The sequence below is a fragment of the Podarcis tiliguerta genome (assembly GCF_965153285.1).
Source record: "Podarcis tiliguerta genome assembly, chromosome: 9".
Classification (NCBI taxonomy): domain Eukaryota; kingdom Metazoa; phylum Chordata; class Lepidosauria; order Squamata; family Lacertidae; genus Podarcis; species Podarcis tiliguerta.
In genome coordinates, this window is record NC_139542.1 from 35,526,279 (window position 1) to 35,550,113 (window position 23,835).

The 23,835-nt window shown below is 42.2% G+C and overlaps 1 long non-coding RNA gene across 2 annotated transcripts; it reads right to left on the minus strand.

The window, feature by feature from the left end:
* Window positions 1-203: 203 nt before the first annotated feature.
* On the minus strand, window positions 204-23,835 carry LOC310685475. Of its 2 annotated transcripts, none has more exons than XR_014515308.1 (3): window positions 23,258-23,835; window positions 1,883-2,012; window positions 204-358 (listed from the first exon to the last, which is right to left on the minus strand). It is a non-coding gene; the product is annotated as an uncharacterized lncRNA (long non-coding RNA). The 2 variants fall into 2 exon arrangements; XR_014515309.1 differs by lacking the exon at window positions 23,258-23,835 and adding an exon at window positions 16,794-17,012.

Consider the following 23,835-nt stretch of genomic DNA (forward strand, 5'->3'; position numbering starts at 1 on the left):
TGTTGCTCATGATTTTCAGTTCAAAATGGACTTCCATTTTATTCTGTATATATTGACATCACTGCTTTTGTGGGATACAAAAAAAGATGGTAATGAAACTTTATCCATATTGCTGAGATGAAACATTTTCGGCAACTGACATTTTCATCCTTTTGAACTTTACATATTTGGGGTGTGGCAGGAAACCTCTTTGTTGGGAAAGATTGAGGGCACAAGGAGAAGGGGATGACAGAGGACGAGATGGTTGGATAGTGTTCTCGAAGCTACCAGCATGAGTTTGACCAAACTGCGGGAGGAAGTGGAAGACAGGAGTGCCTGGCGTGCTCTGGTCCATGGGGTCACGAAGAGTCGGACACAACTAAACAACAACAACAACAGGAAACCTCTTATTCATCCTTCTTTTCGAAAAGCCAACATAATGGATATAAAACAAAGTTTTAAATGTTTGGCTAAGACCACCACCACCTCCAGCTAGATTTTCCTTATGCATTCACTCTGTGCTCCATCAGAACTACCCAATGAGCTTTGCATGGAGTACTCTTTACATATCTTATTTATATAATCGTACAGGATTAGTTCAAAGGAAATGTTTGGAGCACCTTGGTAAGAGAAATTTTAAAGGTAAGGTAAATACAGTAGTCTGATACTAAACATGCTTATTTGTAAAAATACAAAATACTGTAATTTTAATATTGTATTGTTTATAAGCCACCTAGAGAATATTTACTGATGGGTCGTATCAAATAATAAAATAGAAAAGTGGGTTGTTGAAGGATTGCACTTGCTGCAGTGAGGTCACTGTTGGCAAAAAGCTCCACTTGGGATATGTCCTTCTCTGGCAGAATCATGAGGATATTTATGGAGGTGCTACATACAGAAGAGTGAGAAGCCAATATAGAGACATATCCTTTTTTAAATGATGTTGGATTTTTGAGAGACTGCAGCAAAACAAGCATGTTGAATTGTGTACTGACATGTCTTGTGCTTTTCCTTGCTTTAATAATTAAAGGCTTCGATCCTAAGTTAAGTAAACTTAAGGAAGTTCATAGAGGAAACACTTCCTGTTCTGCAGTCATCTGTGACCCACCAACCTTTCTGGAGGGTTTGGGGGTGAAGGACTTCAGAACAATGTGATGGGGCTGCTGGGAAGGGCAGGGATACTCCAAATCTGGGCTTGATCTAAACTAAATGAAGTTTACATAATAATTCTCTCCCCCACCCCACCCCCCATCTCCAGCATTTCCCTGTGCCCCCAACCCACGTTCAGAAGAGGCCCCTCAGTCCTCCAGAGAGATTCTTGGGAAGGAAGCACGGTGGCTGCAGGAGGGAAGAAGGAACAGGAAATATTTCATCTACGAGGTTAAATTAAGACCCTGGGATCTAAGCCAAAATACTGTTCTGCTTAAAAGAGGATTGGTGCATCAGTAGTAAATGTGCTACTGCAGTCAAGAAAGATAAGCAAGAAAGGAAAGCTTTTGGTTAGGCTGAACTGGTGAAGAGTGAGAACTCTTGTGTCTTGTGGTTTGCCATCTGAAAACATGCAGCCTATAGGCTTAGGAGCCCTGACCCTTTCTTTGCAAGTCTGCATTCTCCAGTTGTATTCACCATAGAGAATAAGCAGTGGGAAATAAATGAATAAGGAGCTGCTGGATTAGAAGAAAGATCTATCTAATTTTAGCATCCCCTTTCCTACAATGGCTAACGGGGTGCCCTTGGAAAGCTCTCAATCTCGCTGTTGTTCAAGTTAGATAATATACTTTTAGAACCTGAATAAAAGGCTAAAAATGCAGGTGAATTTTTTTAGGTGCCAAGTAAGTGAGGATTAACTTCTGCCATATGGAGCTGGTCATGAAATGCATGCAGATTTATGTTCTGTTTCTACCTTTTGGCAGATTCTATGGTCAGCTGACTGTATTGGCATCGTGAAAGAGGTTTCAGTGTTCTTCCCTTGGAGTCTTTTCCTCTGCTGGCGCTTGTATTATATGCATTTTCCATGGCCAGAAATCTATATCCTGAAAATACAAAAACACCACTGGCAAAAAGAATAGCATCTTTAAAAGTTTCTTGCAGCTCTTAAGCTGACATCACGTTAAAAGAGAGGTCACAAAACTAACTGTGGGTACCAGAAAATAACATTTTAAACTTGCAGTAATCTTGAACAGGAGTCATTAAACTTTTTCAGCAGGCGGCCAGTCCACTGTCCCTCAGACCTTGTGGGGTGCAGGACTATATTGGGGAGGGGGGGGAATGAACGAATTCCTATGCCCCACAAATAACCCAGAGATGCATTTTAAATAAAGGCACACATTCTACTCATGTAAAAACACTAGGCAGGCCCCACAAATAACCCAGAGGTGCATTTTAAATAAAAGGACACATTCTACTCATGTAAGAACATACTGATTCCTGGACCGTCAGCGGGCTGGATTTAGAAGGCGATTGGTCCAGATCCGGCCCGCGGGCCTTAGTTTGCCTACCCATGGTCTTGAATTTAAATGGTGTTGAGCCAGCATCAATATTATGTTGCAGGAGCTGTTGTATGAAAACAGTCACTACTTTTTTAAAAGGAAAGCACTTTTAAGCTTGTCATTTGCCACAGTCCAATTCTACAATGTCCTTAGATGGATGTAGCAATTGTGTTCTGGGGTGCAAGTCATTAAGCCTGAGATTACTATTGACCCCAGTGCATAATATGGGGCCACTTGCAGGTTTTTGTCCTAAAGATGCCCTCTGCTTGGTGCCTCTCCTGCTGCCCCCACACTGCCCACTTTGACCCATCTGAATCCTATTTGCTCTCCTTTTGCAACCTACTTAGACTCAAGCCAGCTTTGGGGACCCACCAGCAGAAGTCCAGTGTCCTAAACTCATAGCATGTCCACCTGATCCTGCAAAGTGTACATTTGCTTCCTTGCGCATTAGTCTCCAGTTTTCTGTAATCAGTCCCCAGAATACAGAGGGAGAGAATGCAATGTCGTTGGTGCATGTTGCAGCATTTGAGGACAAACGAAACCACCGTATACAAATTAATAAAAGGGCTGTGCAGCGGTTGATCTCTACATGTAGAAGTGATTTGAAATTATTGCACTAGTTTTGTCAGTAGGCAATAAATGGGGGGGGGCTTAGGATTTTTTCTGTAATTGATTTATAATTTAATTTTTACTTTTAAAATTATTTTTTATTATGTCATACAAATTATATTTTTAGTGGATAAAGGGCAGTATATAAATTGAATTAAGTAGAAGAAAGTAGCTTTCCTGTGTGTGTGGCTATTTGTTTTAAGGGCTTGGGGAAGAGCTACCATATTTAGCCTCTCAATATTTGAATATAATGGGATCCTAAGGAGTTTTTCAACCCTCCCATTTCCACTGTAGCTCCTTCTGCCTCCTGAAAAGGCACCCGTGTAAGGTAGACTTTGCCCACCCACCCCCACCCCCGTGTGGCGCAAGGAAAGCAGCAGCCCCTTTCCCCATGCACTTCTATGGAGGCTCTCTGTGTATATACATACTTATTTATGCAGCGCCCCCTTCCCATGCATGGATGGCCACCGGTCACATCAGAGGGCGGGGCTAGCCTGTACAGCTCTCCTGAAGCATTCCATAAATCCCTCTATAACCTTTGTAGTGAAGCCCTGCTGATCAAATCCAAATCTATTTTTAAACTGTTGAGTAAGTTCAAATATTAATTTTTTTGCAAATCCTACCAGCATGCACTTGTGTGCTGAATTGCTCATGAAGAGTGAATGTTGCTTACGTTGGGCAAGCAGCTAACTGGAAGATTCTTCTTCCTAGTACAGTGGCACCTCAGGTTAAGAACTTAATTCGTTCTGGTGGTCCGTTCTTAACCTGAAACTGTTCTTAACCTGAGGTACCACTTTAGCTAATGGGGCCGCACGATTTCAGTTCTCATCCTGAAGGAAAGTTCTTAACCCAAGGTACTATTTCTGGGTTAGCAGAGTCTGTAACCTGAAGCGTCTGTAACCCAAGGTACCACTGTACAGAAATTTCAAATAAGAATGGAGTCCCTTTTTTCTGTTCATTGAATCTTAGCTTTCAGATCCTCTTAAAGGTGAGTTCCTTTCTGGTAGAAGAGCAGCATAGCTTTACCATAAATATGTAAATAATTAGCCATGGCTGCTGGTAATCAACATCCAAGCTGCTACAAGTGCTTTTAAGAAACAATGACAGCGCCCGTATTTTGGTGTGTTTTCACCTTAATCCACTGTTGCCTCTCACATATGTTCTCCTTAGTTGCTGCACCTGACTTCTCTGTCTCATTCCGTACCTTCAGTGTGAAAATGTTTGATAAAACCTGCCCTGTATTCACCAGTGCTAAAGAATAGCAGTGGACAGAAAGAATAATATCTTTGTTTACTTTGAACCTCCATTAACTCCTCTTGACTCTTAATGAATACTAAGGTGTGTGTGTTTTTAATAAAGGCTCCGCAGTTCGTTAAATCTTCTACAGCTGAAACGGTACCATTTTAATTCCTTGGCACACCTCTCTTCTGAGTTTAAATCAACATAAGGTCCACAAATGTTCATTTTTGCCCAGAACTGGTCAACAAACCTAGGATTGAACATTTCTCGCTAAAAGTGAACATCTAATTTACAAGGGAACATCCTGTTCTAAAATCAAACTTGTTGCTCTTTTCTTTTGGCACTTGGCACCTACGCCTGAGGAAGAGTTCTGTATAATTTGAAAACTTGCTTCCTGTGTTTTATAGTTGGCCTTGTTTTTCAAAACAAAATAACAAAATAACCAGGATAGTCTTACATGTTTTATTGTAGGTAAGAAAGGCATTAACCTGATCTAGGGAAAAACACAACCACATAACGGCAGTTCAAGGTGGAAAACTACTAGTGTGAATGGCTCCATATGCAAAGCTCTACTTAAGTTTACCATGCTCTCTCAACCACAAACTTATGGTAAAAAGGAAAAAAAAATGCACATATCCCAACACAATGAGGAACTCACCCTGCTAGATTTTCTGTACTTGTTCTCCCTGTCTGCGTCAACATCAAGCTTCTTGTCCAGGCTTCCTCAAACTCGGCCCTCCAGTTGTTTTTGGCCTACAACTCCCATCATCCCTAGCTAGCAGGACCAGTGGTCACGGATGATGGGAATTGTAGTCTCAAAAACATCTGGAGGGCCGAGTTTGAGAAAGCCTGTTCTAGTCCTTAGAATTCAATGCACCGCACCCCCGATAATTCTTCAGCTTGAATTATTTCCCCAGCACATGCCAACCTTCTTCCTGGGAGTGGTCTAGGGCAGGGGGTATGCTGGGCCAAGCCATTCATCTTTTTGACATATCTAGCGTGAAGTGTATGAATAGCTTGGGATGATGAATTTGAGAACTGACCTCTTCCTTTTGAGATGTTTTAATATTTGGAGAGGGTATATATTTATGTGCATCAAAACCAACTAACAATAGTGTTTCAAAGACAGGGTGTTTGTTTTTTAAAAAGGAAAAAAACCGTATTTTAAAAAATTCTACAGAGTTTTGAATAAAAAAAAAACGTGCAGCAAAAGCAAAGAAAAACATTCCAGTCTAAATTTGGAGTATTGCTTTAGGGAAGTGATCAAGCAGAATGTTCCACTTTGCCTTGAGATAGATGCCAAGTTAAACAGTTCAGCCAATATCTCCTACAATTCAACTGAAATGTACTTCAGGCTAAGAGTTTGTGTTAAATTAGATGGGTAAAAGGGGGGGGGGGGGAGAGATCCAGTTCTCACACACATGGAAGCTGCTGCAACCAAAACTGCGCCGAAAATAGGCTCACTTAGCCACAGGATGAAAATCAGAATGAAAAGAACAAATGACTTGAGATTAGGGACGATGAACCCTTGGTCCTCCAGATGTTGTTAGACCAAACAAAACATCCCCCCACCCCTGTTCATGAAGCTGATGGTTGTTAGAGGTCAACAATATGTTGAGGATGACAGGTTCACCACCCCTGCTTGAGATTGAAGATTTAAGAGGAAACCATCACTAAAATGTCCAGGTAAATAAGGGAGTCAGGAAGAGTCATGTATGTGACAGGAAACAATTGTTTTCTTACATTTAAGAGTTTAATTTCCTATTTTTTAGAACTGAATAGCTTAGAACTGCTGGCACAATGGGATTCTGTTTCCTTTCCTCCTGTGCACTCCCCAAAATCTGCTCCAGATGATCCCTCAGCCTCCAGGAGCTGATTTTGAGGGTGTGAAGCAGACCAGACAGGACAGGAAAGAAGGAGGAAGCTCCATTGTGTGTATCTGTTCGGCCATCAGAGCTGCAACATTGGATATGGTTGTGACAAATGAGGGCTAGCACATTTTTAAAAATGACTGCAACCTCTTGATTGGTGCATCTTAATAATTTAATGGGGTGCTTTATTTCTGTGTAGTATCACTGGAATTCTATTTGACAGTTGAATTGTTCTATTAACTGGGCTTTGTTTATCCCTCTATTTTACAGCTGCTTTTGACACTGGTAGTGTCTCTCTGTTATCAGTTACTTCTATAAATAGTCCTGGATTGTCTTTGTAGTTCCGCTGGTGGACAAAGTCACTGACCAGTCCAGGGATTATTACTTATCATGTAATATTAGGCCAGATCCTGAAAGGGGCTGAGCACTTACAATACTGCAGCAACTCAGTTATTCAAGGAACAAACTCTGATGCATAGTATAAAAATGAATGTCACACGGTATCATCATCATCATCATAACTGTTATTATTATTTGTTTATTTATATCTACAAGAAATTGACAAGAAATGTATAGCAGGAACTGAACACACCAGATAACCATTATATCCTGATCATTTGCCTCTGTTCCTTTGGAAAGAAAATAGATTTTGAGGTGACCACCTTAATGCGAAGTTTCAGGCTTGTTTTAAATATATAGCTTGGAGCCAGGTTCTAAAATTTTCCCCTAGATCAAAAGCCCTCAGAGTTTCCAGTAGTCACAGGGTACTTTACTACGAGTTAAGATCCAAATGCTAAAGGCTTTGAAACAAAGTGCTGGTGCCTCCGAAATATCTGCTTGCTGCTCACACAACCCTATTCAATCCCTGTAGTCAAATACCGAGCAGGGCAGTGAATGCAGCTTGTTTAGAGCCAGTATTTCTTGCTAGAAACTAGATGGTGCTCTAGTGCTAGCTGTTTTTCAGCCCTACAAAGAGCTGAAGAATTCACTTTAGAGAAAGCTTTTCCTTCCTGTTCCTCAGAACAGTGCTGGGAGCCAGTTTTCCCTGGAATGTTTAACGGCTTACCCCCCCCCCAAAAAAAACCCACCAAAGGAGAAAATCAGCTTTTAAAACTGAACAGTGGCTGGCTTTTCTCAGGTTGGGGGCAGCTGTGAAATGAAAAAAAAGTTGCAGCTTCACATGAAACGCCCTTGTCAGCGCTTTTGCATCATCAGTGCTGTCTCTTGAAACCTCCAGCTCATTTCCTTCTTTTACTGCAGCACATGGGGACGAGCCCTTGCTTCCAAGGCCAAACTTTTTTTGTCTGTTTTAAATTGTTCCTTGTGCAACTGTAAAAACCGAGAGCATGACTTTTGTCCAATTGCATCGCTCCAGTTTGGTATGAATATGCAGTTGTGCAAGCTGTGTTTGCCTGCGGTGCTGCTGTCAGCTAAAGAACACTCCTAAGGAGCTGCACTTGCTGCCAGAAAACACCATCATTAAACTGATCTCTGCAGTGCAATTCTGAAGTTCAAGATTACTTGGTCAGGCAAATATTTTAGATCCATAAATCTTTCACGTGTTACAGCATTACAGGTCTTGAAAGAACTTTTAATCCATGTTTCCTTCGGCCCAATCCATCCCTTAACAACGGTGTAGCCAATGAAATCTACATTCAGTTTTAGATGCAAGAGGTCTTTTATTTGTTTGACTATGTAGTTGCCAAGCCCAGAGAGGTTTTTGTCTATCACCATAGTTGAACTGGTATCATTTCAAGGCTGCAGTTTAATGCACACTGCTGTAGAATTACATCCTATTGAAATCAATGGAACATCTGAGTAAATATGGACATGACTGGGCTGCAAATATATTCTACAACCATAACTACACCCAGCAAAACTGTAGTAGGGTGTCATATTTATAGTGTCAGACTAGGATTAGAGAAATCCAGGTTCAAATCGTCACTTGACCATGAAACCAACTCTTATCTTAGTCTACTTCACAGAGTTGTGAGGATTAAATTGAACCATGCACACTGCCTTGGAGGAAAAGTTGGCTATGGATGTAATAATATATTGACAAAAAGTTTAATAATGAACCGTGAAACTAGTTCTGCATGTTCCAGGAGGCATTGGGCTTGCATTAGTCAAAGAGGGTTTGAAAACTGTGGAACCAGTTCATCAACTTCATTGCATGTGGACAAGCCCTCTCCTGGTACTGCTGGAATGAAGAGCCAACAAGGTATCAATGGGGCTCTGTATTTATCCCTACCTCAAGATTGCATGAATTTTCATGGCCCCTTGCATGATAATAAACCTATGTAGCATATACCTTTTTATATATGTGGAGGCTCCCTGTGCAAGTGAGAACCCTGTACAAATGGTACTCAGCATGCGAAAAGGTTTGAGCTGGTTGTTCCAACTCAACCACATGGCTCTCGCCAGCTATTTCTGTGTTCCTATACCCAGGGCATTTTTTTCAGCCAGAACTCTCCGAAACAGTGTTCTGGCACCTCTCAGCTGGCCCCAGAAGTGTGTGGAGAGACTTGACCAACCTCAGCAAAGCCCTTAAGAAGACCCTCCCTGAGCCAGCTCCGAGTGCCTTCTGGTGGTTCCCTCACTGAAAGCAGTGAGATTACATGGAACCAAGCAAAGGGCCTTCTCAGTAGTGGCACCTGCCCTGTGGAACGCCCTCCCATCAGATGTCAAGGAAATAAACAACTATCTGGCTTTTAGAAGACATCTGAAGGCAGCCCTGTATCGGAAAATTTTTAATGTCTAATGTTTTACAATTTTTTATATGCTGTAAGCAGCCTAGAGTGGCTGGGGAAACCCAGCCAGATGGGTGGGGCATTATTATTATTAGCCTGAAGGGGGCATCCTCTATGGGCTTCGGAGAGGGTCTTCTCGTGAGGCAGAGGTGCAGTGGGGCACAAAAGCCTCTCCATGCCTCAGCGGAGCAGCCTCTGCAAGGCTCTGGCTGGAGAGTAGACCCCACCCCAGCCAAAAGAGATCCTCTTTGGGCTCTGGGGTGGGTCTTCTGAGGAAGGTCTTCTGAGGAAGGTGTGTTCCAGCACCCTTTTCTCTAGGAAAAAAACACCACAGCCTATACCAATAATTTAGGAACACTTTGTATCTAAGCTAAGTTTTACTGCCTGTGCAACTTTTCTGAAGCATGTTACTCTGACCTTTAAGGACTTTGTAAATAGCCCATTTACCAAACGTGGTCTTTTTCCTACACTGGGGAAGAAGGAAACTTTGGAAAGAAATTATTTAAGGGGACATTTTGGAACTCACTTGGAGGGGGAAACATTTTAAAGGTCTGGCAGTCCATGTTTAACTTTGCTGCCTATTTTGTGACTTTTAATTACTTCTGGAGTTCTCTCACCAAAGAGTACTTTACCCCAAACTTGGATCTTCTCTGTTAAAATTCTCTGTCTAATATATAATATACATTGCACCAACAGTGTGGACATAGGTAAAGGTAAAGGGACCATTAGGTCCAGTCGTGGCCGACTCTGGGGCTGCGGTGCTCATCTCGCTTTATTGCCCGAGGGAGCCGGCGTACCGTTTCTGGGTCATGTGGCCCACATGACTAAGCTGCTTCTGGCGAACCAGAGCAGCGCACGGAAATGCCATTTACCTTCCCGCCGGAGCGGTACCTATTTATCTACTTGCACTTTGACGTGCTTTCGAACTGCTAGGTTGGCAGGAGCAGGGACCGAGCAACGGGAGCACACCCCGTCGCGGGGATTTGAACTGCCGACCTTCTGATTGGCAAGGCCTAGGCTCTGTGGTTTAACCCACAGCACCACCCGCATCCCTTGTACTTGGTAACTTGTGGACATGTGGACATGTGGAGAAGTAAATGTGCCATCTCCCCCTCTAGCACAGGCTTTTCAGCACCTGGGATGGGGCTGAACGATGGCAGTGTCATCAAATAGTTAAAGAATCTTTCCCAGTAACTTTGTGTGGAAAATATAGGGCTGGAACCAAAGGTTCTCCTCTTCTTCTGTTGAAAGGAATCCTAGAAGTGATGGGTTAAAGGTCAGTGATCTGACCCATGATCTTCAACACATTTCTTACCAATCTTCTACCAAACTCATTCACTCACCATGTTGTTGTTTTTAATGCAAATACCATTTATAGGCTCTACAAATTTGGGTTCCAGTGCAAGTTACCAAGTACAAAATTAATTTTAAACACTATTACTTTCGTACATTCACTATTATAACTGAGTTAGCAGCAGAACACAAGCGCTGTTGGCTTGTTTGACATACTTTTTGAATCAACTCATTGGAGGTTTTCCCAGATGGTACAACCCCAAGTAGAGGAAGGGTAATGGGTGTGATGCAGATCAGTGCTAAATTTCCGTCTCGTAACGTAAGTCGCCTAATTTTGGTATTTGAGATTAACACCCCAATCCTGTGCATATATACTCAGCTGAATGTCCCAATGTGTTTGGGAACTTATTCCTAAGTAAATGTGCATAGGATTGCATCCTTCAAATCATGTTTTTCCAGAGGGAAATGTCTTGCCTTCCTTCATAAGTTATTTGCTTTAGTCATTTATTACATTTTTATCTCAATCTTCCTCAGAGGAATTCATGGTAGATATGAGTCTGTCTCCTTCCTTTGTTTGTCCTCAGAACAACCCTATGTGATAAAATAAACTGAAAGACTGCCCCAAGGTAGTGATAGTCCCAAGACTGTAAATGGCTGTAAAATATTGTAAACCCAACTAATGGTGTCCATATGTTACCTCCAGAATTGGAGGCAACATGTCTCTGAAAATGAGGTCCTGGAGAAGAACAGCAGGAGAGGCTTTGGGGGGCTTCCCAGAAGAATCTGATTGCTAAAGAAAATAGAAATCTGGAATAGATAGGCCTCTCGCTTATGTTCCCCCATTGAGGCTCATGGCTGATTGGGGATGTGAACATGGATCTCCCAGATCCTAGTGGCTTGTAGAGCTGTAGAAGGCAGGGTTCATTTCTTCATATAGGGAACTTAGGGTGACCATGTATTTTCCTGGTGAAATCTGTAGTTTTTGAATTATTAGGGAGAATGTGGAAGATTCTGAATGAAGGCAGGGGATTGCATTTCATGTCCTCCTAGTCTTTTCTGTTGCTGGATAAGAGAAATGTATGGCATTTCACAGGAAACTATAATGGAAATATGAACAGCACTGTGAAAGTATCAATTTTGAGGTTATTGCAGAACATGAACAAATCAAGGGTACAATGGAATCCAGGGGGTTCTACATGGTGTTGATTTTCTATGGTTATTGGAAGTGATTATACACTTAAAGAGTGTTTTCAAGAGTGAAGCTTTGACAAAATAACAATTTCATGCTTTTATCTTTTCAGCCTTAGTCTCAGGGTGTGAGATGCAGAATTTATAACAGTAACACAGGCATCTTCAACCCACAAGCTAAAATGAAACAGTAGGTTTAAGATTTTATTAATGTTGGCTTCACTGCGACTACCTTCACTTAAATTCAATGTATTCTATTTAACAGGGCTGGGGACTGTATGGCAATCCTCTGGATATCATTGGAATTTCAGACTCTTGTTGCTCCCTTAGGCTAATGAGGGCAGTTCACTTCTGGTCTGCATCTCAAATTACTCTCCCACTTATCTTGCCGTATTACCCCCATGGGCCGATGTCAAGGGTCTCAGCTATACAGCTGCAAATAAAACGGTTTGAATGTGTTGTAAAGCGCAATATACAATTGTGACACTAGATGGTGATGGTGAGCTATGGCAAATTCAAGATATTTTAAAAAACTTTTTAAAAAGCATTTTCACAGCGTTTTTAACATGTGTGTAGATTCCACCAAAGACTGCACTTCAGCAATGGATGGAGCTAGATACAAATAGAATTGCACACACGTACCACACAAACACTTACTTCCCCTGTTCCCCATGAGAGGAATGTCCCTTGGACAATGAAGTTGTAGAAATGCAAGTAAAGGATCACCTAAACTTTGGTTATCTCTCTCCCCTGCATTTCTGTGACATCATGGTTCAATGGGACACTCTTCTTAGGCAGTATGAGGAGAGCTGAAAGCAAGTATTCTTTAGCCAGCTAGGAATATTTCAGAATGAAGAAGCTTCCCTTACTCTCTGATGACTCCTAACTGATCAATGGAGCAAAGCTGGTTTTCACAACTTTGTTCTTCAGGCTTGGCATATGGCATCCTTGGGCAGCTAGCTAGGCTTCAGAAATATGGCAGAGGCCACCACTGTGCTGATCTCCCATGTCAAGCCATGTGGAGCCACCATGCTAAATTACCCACAATGCCTTAGAATGATACAGCAGGGGCATTCTTGGAAATCAAAATGGGTCTTTCCAAATTGCCTGTCTGCTGCTGCTACATAAACCTGATGGAGCCCATCAGCCTTTCTGGGGGGGTGGGGGACACATCATGCCAAAATAAATTGATTCATTCATTCATGCACAGAGGGAAAACCCCATACGGCAAAGGATTGTCAAGGGGAAGGCAGTGGGGTAGCCATCTTGAGTAGCCATCTTGGATTCGTGGCCATGTAGTGGACGATGGCATCATGAGGGAGACATACATTTCTGGAATTATGCCTTTTCACAGGGTGCGGCTAAGACAAATTATTTTGTAATACTCTGAAGCAAGCAAGGTTGACTGGCATTCAAACCACAGTCACAACACAGTCTGAGGCTGAGCCCTGGCTTGCATTAAACCCTCCTTTCAGAAGTTTTCTGCCTTCTAATCCTGTGCTTGTTTTGCCAAAACGTACTGCCTCGTCACTGTATGATTTAGGTGCCAACTGTTGATAATAAAAAAAAATTGGAGCTACCTCTACTTGGCTCATACTTGGAGCCTTTTGAGTTTGTGTGACTGCCATGTGATGACTCACTGAACTGCATGTTGTACCATCTACCTATTGGGAGAGTATCTTCCAAATTCTGGACAATATCCCATTGTCAAGGCTGGCTATTGGATCCTTCTGGGCAGGAAGAACTATCAGGGGGTTTCCCTTATCCTGCCTCCTGTTTTGTTCTTTGGTCCTGATTAATTTATCAGTCTGGATTATTGACTTCTCTGTGGCTCCTCTTTCCTGGCTCATTACAACCTATAGCCTATAGTGTTATCTAATTTTAATGATGATGCATCCCTAAAATGTCCAACATACACATGTGAACTGATGAGTTTGTACGATGCTGCATGAGTGTATATACACATAGATGCATGTCCGTACAAAATGTTCATACTGCATGTAAATGTGGAACAACGTGAACTGAGGTTTGCTCCTGCATTACACTGTATGTAGAACAGACTTGACAGGGCACAGTATGAACTGATCCTTCATGTAAGCAGAATGAATTTAGATTTGAATTAAATACTGAAATTGGCAAGAATTGCTTCCCAGCCTTTCCCTGCCTAGGAATGCAAGTTCAACCAAGACCACCTGAGCTTCCCTGCTCTGTTTTGCCTTAGGTTTCCAGCAGCCCCAACCAACAACTAAAACAAAACACAGAAGCTGCTGGCAGATGAAAAGGAAAGTCCATGGGAGACCAGTGTGGGTGGCAACATCTGTATCACTAGAGGCAGGATATAGGCCATAAGTTATCCTATGGGAACATTGCATCTTTCTTGGGAGCTTCACATAATTTTAGTTTAGTCCTAACTCTGAGTCCCTGGAACATTTACAGCAAACAAGCAGGCTAGTAGGTGCTAAACTGAGGTCCACGAAAATACTCCTTCAGTGCTCATAAAAACATAATATTTATGGAATTTAAATAGTTGTAATATCTTGGACAAATGAAGAAGCATTATTTTCATTGCCATGATCCTACACTTTGTCGAAGGGAAGTAGGGAGTAGAAATCATATATCGAAAAGATGGAAATCTCTTTAATCTGAGTAGGCTGAAAGCAAAGAGTAGGGTTATCGTAACTTCAGTCATAGAGCTTCAGTATGCTGATGACAACGTAGTATGCGCACACTCAGAGGATGACCTCCAAACCATCCTAAATATCTTTGCAGAAGCTTATGAAAAGCTTGGCCTTTCACTCAACATCCAAAAAACCAAAGTGCTGCACCAGCAAGTACAAAATAACCCCTCTGCAGCGCCACAAATCCAACTCAGTGGTGTAACATTGGAAAAGGTTGTTCACTTCTCCTACCTAGGCAGTTACCGGTATCTTTCCACAAGGGCCAACATTGATGCCAAAATCCAGCATTGCTTGAGCTCTGCGAGTGCGGTTTTCTCCCGATTGAAGTACAGAGTGTTTGTGGACTGGGACATTCGCAGGGAAACCAAAATGCTTGTTTACAAAGCTATTGTACTACCAATCTTACTATATGCTTGTGAAACATGGACCACTTATAAACACCATCTCCAACTCCTCAAAAGATTCCATCAACGGTGTCGCCGAAAAATTTTACACCTCACTTGGGAAGACAGGCGAACTAATATCAGTGTACTGGAAGAAGCAAAGATCACCAGTGTTGAAGCAATGATTCTTCAACATCAACTTTGTTGGACTGGTCATGATGTGCGGATGCCTAATGATCGTCTTCCAAAGCAACTACTCTATTCCAAATTTAAAAATGGAAAGCGTAATGCTGGTGGTCAACAAAAGAGGTTTAAAGACTGTCTCAAGGCAAATCTAAAAAAATGCAGTATAAACACTGACAACTGGGAAACACTGGCCACCAAGAGCTCCAGTTGGAGAACAGCCTTTACCAAAGGTGTCATGGGCTTTGAAGACACTCAAACTCAGGACACAAGGGAGAAATGTGTCAAGAGGCTTGGCAAATCCACACTGTGATCAACTCCCGCCCTGAAACTAATGTCCCCACTGTGGAAGGACATGTGGATCCAGAACTGGCCTCCACAATCACTTACTGTGCTGGGCCCAGGAGTAACCCAAGAACCACAGTCCAGGTCCAGTCCAGAATCTGTAGGTTCCACTAGGAGTCAGTCCAACAGGGTCAAGGCAGGGCATGAGGCAGGAAACCAGGCAAGGACAGGTACAGGATCTCAGGCAGGATCTGGCATACAGCAATGTTACTCCTGCAATCTGGGGCGGGGTCCGACAGTCTTTTATCTTTGTCAGGGTAATGGCTGGTCCTAATCCCCCAGCAACTCACCTCCCTGTTTCGCCCAAAGGTGAGCACTCCTCCTGCGAGTACTCAGGTCTCTCCTTCTCTCAGACCTTAGTCTCTGCAGCTTGGGAGACGTTGGTGGGTTACTAGACCCAGGGGCCGCCTCAGCCTCCCCTGACCAAACCGGTAGTGGCCCAGCTGAAGGCAACGAGGTAATCCCTGCATCTGGAGCCAGGGCAGGCTCAGGCCCCTGACTCGGCCCAGCTGGTGCTTGTTGCAAGGGAACCTGTGCAGACTGGGACTCTTCAGGATCAGGCCCCAGACTTGGTTCAGATGATGCCTGAGGCAAATACTTCTCTGGTTCCTAGTCTGAGCCCGAGTCCCAGGCCATCACACTTACGGACTCATTGTTAAAACCCTGTTTGTGGAAGACAGTCTTACTCGGTGATGAGTGATCGCCAAAGAAGAAGAAGAAAGAAAGAAAAACTGGACTTGGGCATTCCCTCTTGCCAGTTCATTGCTTGTGTGCTAAACCAAAAGGGTTGGTGCCAATAAATTCTACTGAATCACATAGCTTTGCCCTGATCTGAGAGGTTCAATCCAGATTCTCTGCCTTCAGCCTTGCAAGTTCTGTCCTAGTTCTGCATACCCTCCCATCTTCTGACTTTGTCCTGGGAGTCAGGGGTTTTTTTGTTTGTTTTTTGAAACATAAAAATGGTCTACTCTATTGTCCCCTGTGCATGCGTATACTTGTCTCTCTTCAGAACTACCATGCAGATGTGCCTTAAATCTCACGTGTCTATGTAAATATCTTCGTAGCATCTATGGGCATGTTGGCTCCATAGTTATATCCCAGCAAAGAGACCCATTCCTGGACATCTGTGGGCAGGCACGCACGCAGGGAAACATATTTTGTGAGCTGTCCATTCATTGATGTGGCAGCCAAAGCTGCTCTCACCACAGGGATCATTTTTCTACCCCCTAGAAGTTGCTGCTTACATTTAGAAAAAGCTGAGTGAACTGGCTCAACGAGACCATTCTATTGCCGTGAAAGAGATGGGAAAGCTGGTGTGGTGTCCAATGGGCTGGTGTTGAAAGACAGAAGGACCATTTGGCCTGAATCTCAAGCTCAAAGGGGGCCTCAAAATTTAGACACTTGCTTTGTGTGTGTGTTCGATAAGTTTCACAATTTGTCTTCATGCACATCAGACCAAAATGTGGCACATGCTGCAAATTTAAGTAAATAAGAGATGTGATTTGGTAAAAGACATGATGTGTTTACTGACGGATACAGATCTTGTCCTACTGTCATAGTTATTAATAAAAGCATATCAGAACTAATGGCACAAAATTAGACTGTGATGAACTCAGATCAGCTGATTATATAAACAGAGCACTGCTAGTGGCTGGATCAAGTGTGTGTTGAAAGGTAGAGAATTGTTTCATTGTAGTGTCCCATTCATATTTTGGTGCCTTATTTTGCGTGTGTGTGTCAGCAGTTCTAATCTTTAGTGTGGACAGGGAAGCTGGAAGCGACCCACCTTAGAGAGGTGTTGGACTCGGACCTCGGACTGGGAAGACACAGGTTTTTAATCCCTGCTCAGTTGTGAAGTTCACTGCATTATCTTGAGCCAGTTGCTATCTTTCAGCCTCATCTGCCTCAGAGGGTTTTCGTCTGTGGCACCATCAAGGCTAGACTTTTGAGTCAGAATTCTGCCATCATTGTTGTTATAGTGGTACTGTAAGTACATCTGCAGGTAGACTACCTACGCAAACAGCACATGACAGGAACTAAATATACAGTATGTATGTGAGCTTAACAGTGCAACGCTAGCCATGTCTACTCAAAAGTAAGCCCTGTTAATGGGACTTACTCTCAGGCAAGTGGCTAAAGGATTGTAGCCTAAGAGTTCGACCCTAACCATATCTATTCAGAGGTCCTAGTGAATTATATGCAACTTATTCCTAGATATGTAAGGTTACATTGCAGCCTTAAATATGAAACTTTGCAAATGATTAGAGGCTTTTATCAGAGTTGCCAACTCTCTCCCCCTCCCTTGCCCCAACATATCAGGAAAGTAGAATTTGTAAAGCATGAAATGAGGAAAGGTGTGAGGAGAGGAAAATACATTACCACAGTTTAAAAGTAAGGGAAGATCCATATCACACATCAAAAGCACATCTGATATGCATTTAAAGCACATGACTTCCCCCAAAAAAACAATCCTGGGAACTGTAGTTTGCATAACTGCATCACTAATTGCGAGTTTAATAGTGGGGAAGAGAACCTAGGAAGAAAGCTAGGACTAAAACAGACATTAGTGAATAGAAGGCAAATGGAGCCAAATATCCACATCACGTTTAATGCAAAACAATTCTGTTTCACCTTTATCTGGCATAGCTATGTAAATTTTTAGACTAAAGCACAAACAATTCCATATTTGCTACATATTGGTTCAGTCTCTAGAACGGCTATCTGCAAGGGATGGAGAATGGAGTCATTGTTTAAGTCAAAAAAATTCTCCTTACTGAGCGGAAATTGTTTCATAACCTTCTCATGTTCCTTAGAGTTATTCTATATTGTATCACAGGGCAAAGCTTTGGCCAAGTGATAAAAGATGGTTTTACTGAGTGTAAGTAAAAAGAGGTTACCATCTTGTCATCCGAAACGATATTAGATCCCATTGGGGTGGTTTGTTAAATTTCCGGCTTGCTATAAAACCTCATAAAATGCCTATTTCCAAACCTACCTGGGGACAGTGGGAATAGCTCTGTACAAATTCTTACCCTCAGACAGGATTTTAGCATCTAAAATCCTCTCTCAGTTGCTCATTTACTTGGGAGTGAGTCCCATTAAAATCAGTGACACTTACTTTTGAGTAGACATGCATAGCTTATGCTGAAAAAGTCTCATATTCTTGCTGAATGTTAATTGGCGAACTGACTATTTCAGTAAGAAAATTGAATTGATTATGTAAATCTATTGGTGATTCCCCCCCCCCCAGATATCCGGACATTTAAGATGATTGGTCTTACACTTCCTAACCCTTTTGTTTTTGAGCAACCTGTTTTCAATTAAGCATGTCAAGCAGGACAAATTTGCTTTCATCACTTTAAGCAACATCTATGCAAGCGACATAAATGAGATTTAAGACAGTCCCAGTTCTGGCTCCACATTAATATACTTCCAAAGAAGTAATGCATGCAGCCTTTGATTTGGGAGCTAAGGCAGCATCCTATGTACACTTCCTAGAGTAAGTCCTGTTTAATTCAATGGAATGTATGCAGTAGATATGCATAGGGTTGCCCTGCCAGTCTCATGGATGTATTTAAAGTAATGTGCAAAGCAGTGATAAGCCGAACGTATCTGGTGCAATATTTTAAAGCACTTGAGGAAACTGGGACATCTGATTTACATTGGGGGGGGGTCCTTTTTTTTTTTTTTTTAATCCCATCTGTTTAGCTCAGGGGTGCCCAAACTTTTTTCAAAGCGGGCTAGATTTAATGAAGTGAACATGTGTGAGGGCCAACAAAAGTTGTTGAACTTTTTTTAGGATTGAAATTTAGCTGGATTAAATTGACCAGTGAGCCAGATTAGGCCCCTGAGATGGACTTTGGACATGCCTAGTTTAGCTTGTTCTGAATAGGTTACCTTTTCTCCATAGAGGCTAGCAATATGGTTTTGCAGCCAAAACAAAACATTATACTTACACATTTCCTAATAACTATGGATATTGTTGCATTTTGCTAATGCTACCCATCAGAGTGCATGGATTTTGATTTTGATTTTTTTAATCATTTGACGGAATGAACACAGTATAAGATGGACCTGGCGAAAGGTATGTAGCCACACATTTTTGTAGATCAGTTAACATTAGAACTAATGAAAAATTTTATCCTTGTGCTTCTGTAAGAAGGCATCAGTGATATTTAACAGCTGTAGCAACTGTATTTGAAATAAAGTGTTAAGTGTTCTTACGTACATGCACAATATTGAGTTACAGAACTACAGTGCTAACTTGCTGCACATAGGTTGGGTGTCAGCAGTTGAATTTGATGGAAAGCATCAATCACGTGTTGGTTTCTTTAGGGATGAAAGCCAAAGCAATAAAAAGCTTCCTAAATAGATATCATTGCAGATTCCTTGGAATTAATCCTCTTCGAGTAATGTTTAAAACATAAAGGAAGGAAGTTTCCCTTCACATCACATTCCTGTAGAATAATTCACGAACTTGATCTGAAGAAAATAGGAAACACTTGAGGAAAGAACTTTGTGAAAATGATTGTATGTGTGTGTGTGTTTGCTAGTATACTTCAACAGAGCATATAGTGTATTGGTCGGAGTTTGGAGCTCAGACTAGGGCGATTTGAGTTCAAATCCCTGTTGAGCCACAAAATTCACTGGGTGTTCTTCAGCTAATGACCACCTCCCTTTTAGCCCTAAGCTACCTCATAGGGTGGTTTTGAGGATAGAATGGGGACATTACTGTGCTGCCCTAAGCTTTTGATAAGCTTTTGAGAGAGAAATGGAATAAAATATGTAATATACAATATTTTCTGGGCTGGCTCCTAAGAAATGTGAGTTCTGCTTGCACAGTGGAACTCTTAATCCTAGGCTGAAATCAAGCCTTTCCATTGAACAGTTGAAACAATGCTATTGGCATTTAAAAGATTAGTTGGCCCACTAAAAGCTATCATCTTATTAGTTCTACATTCACTTTTTCTGAATAGGAGATAAGAGGCTTTGTAAGATCACTGAGTAAAATCTAATACTCTGGCATTTCCATGGATCCGCCAAAAGTCTATTTGCAAATGCTCTGAATATCTTCATTAACCTCTTAGATTTAAATCACTGCACTATAAAAAGGATGCTTCTTCTAATAATTTCCCTTCTTGTATATGCTAGGAAGGTTTTAGAGCACTCTAGACACTTTCTGGGATGAATTTTTAAAAACCTGATCTGCTTCTGTAGGTAAAGAAGCAAATTAAAATAAAGAAGAAAAAACCCTATATATTTAATTTCATTTAGGTTTTGACCTTGTCTGCAAAGGGCTCTGGGCAGTTTATAGCCAAATTAAAAGATGAGTCATTCCTGTTTATTTCTATTGTTGGCTTCTGTCTCTGGAGACAATGGAAGGGTACGCCTTTAGGAATGAAGTCTAACTGTCGGGAGGTTGTGGCACCTGCTGTGGCTGTAGAGACCGATATGGGAGCGGCGTGCTTTGTTGCAGCTGGGTGGATAAAGGCGTCCAGTCATGCTGTTGCAGATGCACCATGGTGTTTTCCTCTCTGTGTGCTCCTCCCAGTGGTCATTCCTCCTCTGGTCACTGCTAGTGACGCACAACCTAACTCTCTGTCTCCAGGCACTGTGGTCATCTGCAAGGGATTCCCACATGGATGTTGCCAGCTGCCTTGTCACATTTGCAGACATCTTTGTAATACAGAGTTGTTACGAAGTGTGTCCTTCACCTTGGGGATCCTGCCATCTTCCATTCTGTGGACATGACCAATACAGCATAGACGTCACTTAGACAGGATTGCCGGGAATGTGAGCTTGGGAGAGCACATCTTTGTTTGAAACTCTGCCCTGTCATGTGATACCCATAACATTCCTGACACAAACATATAGGAGGTGTTGAGGCATCACTTTTGATGGTTGCAAGTTGCCCATGACTCACTTCCATAAAGCAGCATGCTGAGCCCGCAAGCCTGGTATACCTTCATCTTGGATGTTAGCATCACATTCTCCCATAGTCTTCTGGAGAGGCAAGCCATTGCCGTAGCTGCCTTGCCAATACACATGCATTGATGGAGAGGTTGCTGGTTATGGTGGAACCTAGGTAGACAAAATTGCCTACCACCTCAAGTGTGTGATCACCAATGCTGATGGATGGAGTGCTGGTGACATCCTGACCCAAGATGTTGGTCTTCATCAGGCTGATGGTAAGGTCTAAGTAGCTGCAGGCTTGAGCAAAACAGTTGATGAGCCAGTGTAGGGCTTCCTTGGAGTGTGCTGTCAAGGCTGCGTCATCTGGAAACAACACAGCTCAGATAAGGACCAACCACACTTTTGTCTTGGAACGGAGGTGTGCCACATTGAACAGACTCCCATCACTCCTTGACAGTACACACTTGTGTTCAGTAGACCTGAAGGCATAAGAGAGTAACGGGGAGAAGAATACAGTGGTACCTCGGGTTACATATGCTTCAGGTTACATACGCTTTAGGTTACAGACTCTGCTAACTCAGGAATAGTGCTTCAGGTTAAGAACTTTGCTTCAGGATGAGAACAGAAATTGTGCTCTGGCGGTGCGGCAGCAGCAGGAGGCCCCATTAGCTAAAGTGGTGCTTCAGGTTAAGAACAGTTTCAGGTTAAGTACGGACCTCCAGAACGAATTAAGTACTTAACCCGAGGTACCACTGTATTTGACAAATATAGTCGGGACGAGAACACAGCCCTGTTTCTATTCCACCTTTTTAGTCTAAGGTACCCCATTTCAGCAGTAAATGAAAATAATGGGGAATGATTTTCAATGATAGAACAAACAGAAAACAAAAGTCAACTTTTTTTGTTATTTCTCACAAGTTCTGCTGAATGTTAAGGACTGATCACTGATCACCATACATTTAAAGCACATGACTTTCCCAAGGGAATCCTGGGAAAGTAATTTTTAAAGATGCTGGGAATTGTAGCTCTGTTGTTAAAACTCTGCTATTATTATTTTTTAAAAACTCTATGATACAAACACATCACTCCAATATCATTGATCCATAAACAGTCATAGACATATAAACATAGTGCTGCAAATGGGAGCATACAGCATATGATTTAAAGCTCATGTTATCATGAATTGCATTAAGCAATGAAACTGGCTGGCTGGACTTGGCAGAAATGCATATTCTATGGAGGCTAGCTTTCCTTGTGAAAGCAAAAGCCAGCCTTTCTTGGGGCAAAGCCATGGTTCCAGATGGTACACATGCAGAGAAGTATGAAGAGTTGTTTTCTGTAGATGATGAATCCCAGATGTAGCAAATTTGAACATACCTTATGAATTACTGAATGAGTCTGTGGGAAAAAATGGCTTTCAGTAGCCAGCAATGAAAGTATATGCCTTTCAATAAGTCAAGGAATTTTTGATGGCGGCTTCTTGTCTCTATTGATCGAGCTAACGTAATGTCTTCCAATGCTCACAAGCAGTGCTGTGAGAAACAGAGGCAAACGAAAGCATTCTTCACATGTTTCCCCCATTTGTTCAAGGAACATGTGGAGGGGAAAGTGAGTCTGTGACTGCTGGCCACATCCCTGACGCCTGGCTTCACCACTGAAACTGGCACACCTGCTGACCACATTCTGGACATCCACATGCTCAACATTAGCATGAATGGATCTGCACACATACAGTGGAATGCATGCAGGACTCTTCTACACACTTGAGAAGCCCAGAGAGATCTAATGAGCAAACACCCAGATTTTATTTCATCAGAACTGAGTGAAGATGGCGTCTGCCACCAGAGAAGGACTTTTGGATTGATTCAGCATAAACACCAGCGTGTGAGGACATTCTGCAAACAGCAGACTTACCAGCTGCAAAAAAAAAAAAGGAGTCATACAAATTTCACACTGAAGCACATTATTGTTTATTTCAACTCGCCGGTGGAAACACTCAGAGGCCACGAAAGAAGGAAGGATAACAACAAGAAGATTTAAAGAAGGAACTATTGGAAACTCAAGGAAGTAGAAACATAAGATGATTGGAACCCCACTGAACTTGAAGCATGGGAAGCCTCAATAAAAAATTATAATTTGGCAGAATATTTGGACTATATGATGTGTATTTGTATAATTTGGAATACTTAATGTGATTTGATTGGATTGTTAAAATGGAAAATTTAATAAAAATTATTAAATAAGAGAGAGAGAGAGAGAGAGAGAGAGAGAGAGAGAGAGAAGCCTGGAGAGATCAGCATTGCCAGCTGCAGAGGAGATCCCTGCACCTATACTTACGTAGGTTTCTTTCAAACTTCAGCTGCAGGCACATAAGGGGTGTGGCAATTTGTTTTTTCCCACTTGGGCTCCTTAGGAAGAAGAGCGGGATAGAATAGAAATGTAACCAATAAATTATAAATATAAAGCAGGTGTGTGAACCTCAGTCCCAGAGGCCAAATATGGAACTTTTCCCAGGCCACTGCCCCTCCTCAGCCACAACTGCTTTCCATAGACAACACATCCCACCGACCTTGCTTCCCATCTTCCTAGAGTGCTTTTGCCTGGCTGGAATATGTCCTTGGACTCTGATAATGCCTCTGGCTTGCCTGGATGGATGGAGGATAGAGAAGGGTAAGTGTGTGTAGAAACTAACCTACTGTAAAACTGGAAATTTTTTACACCTGTTGCTCCACCCACTATTGACATATTCCCCCTAGAAGGCTGCATGGAACGAAATGTGCCCCATGGTCTTGAAAAGTCCTCCCACCCCTGTTATAAAGGAACAGTGAACAGAAGACAAGCCAGTTGTTACCGGTAATAATAGTACAATCCGGGAGCATAAGAAAGACAAGTGTGGTACTTCTCAAAATTCTGGT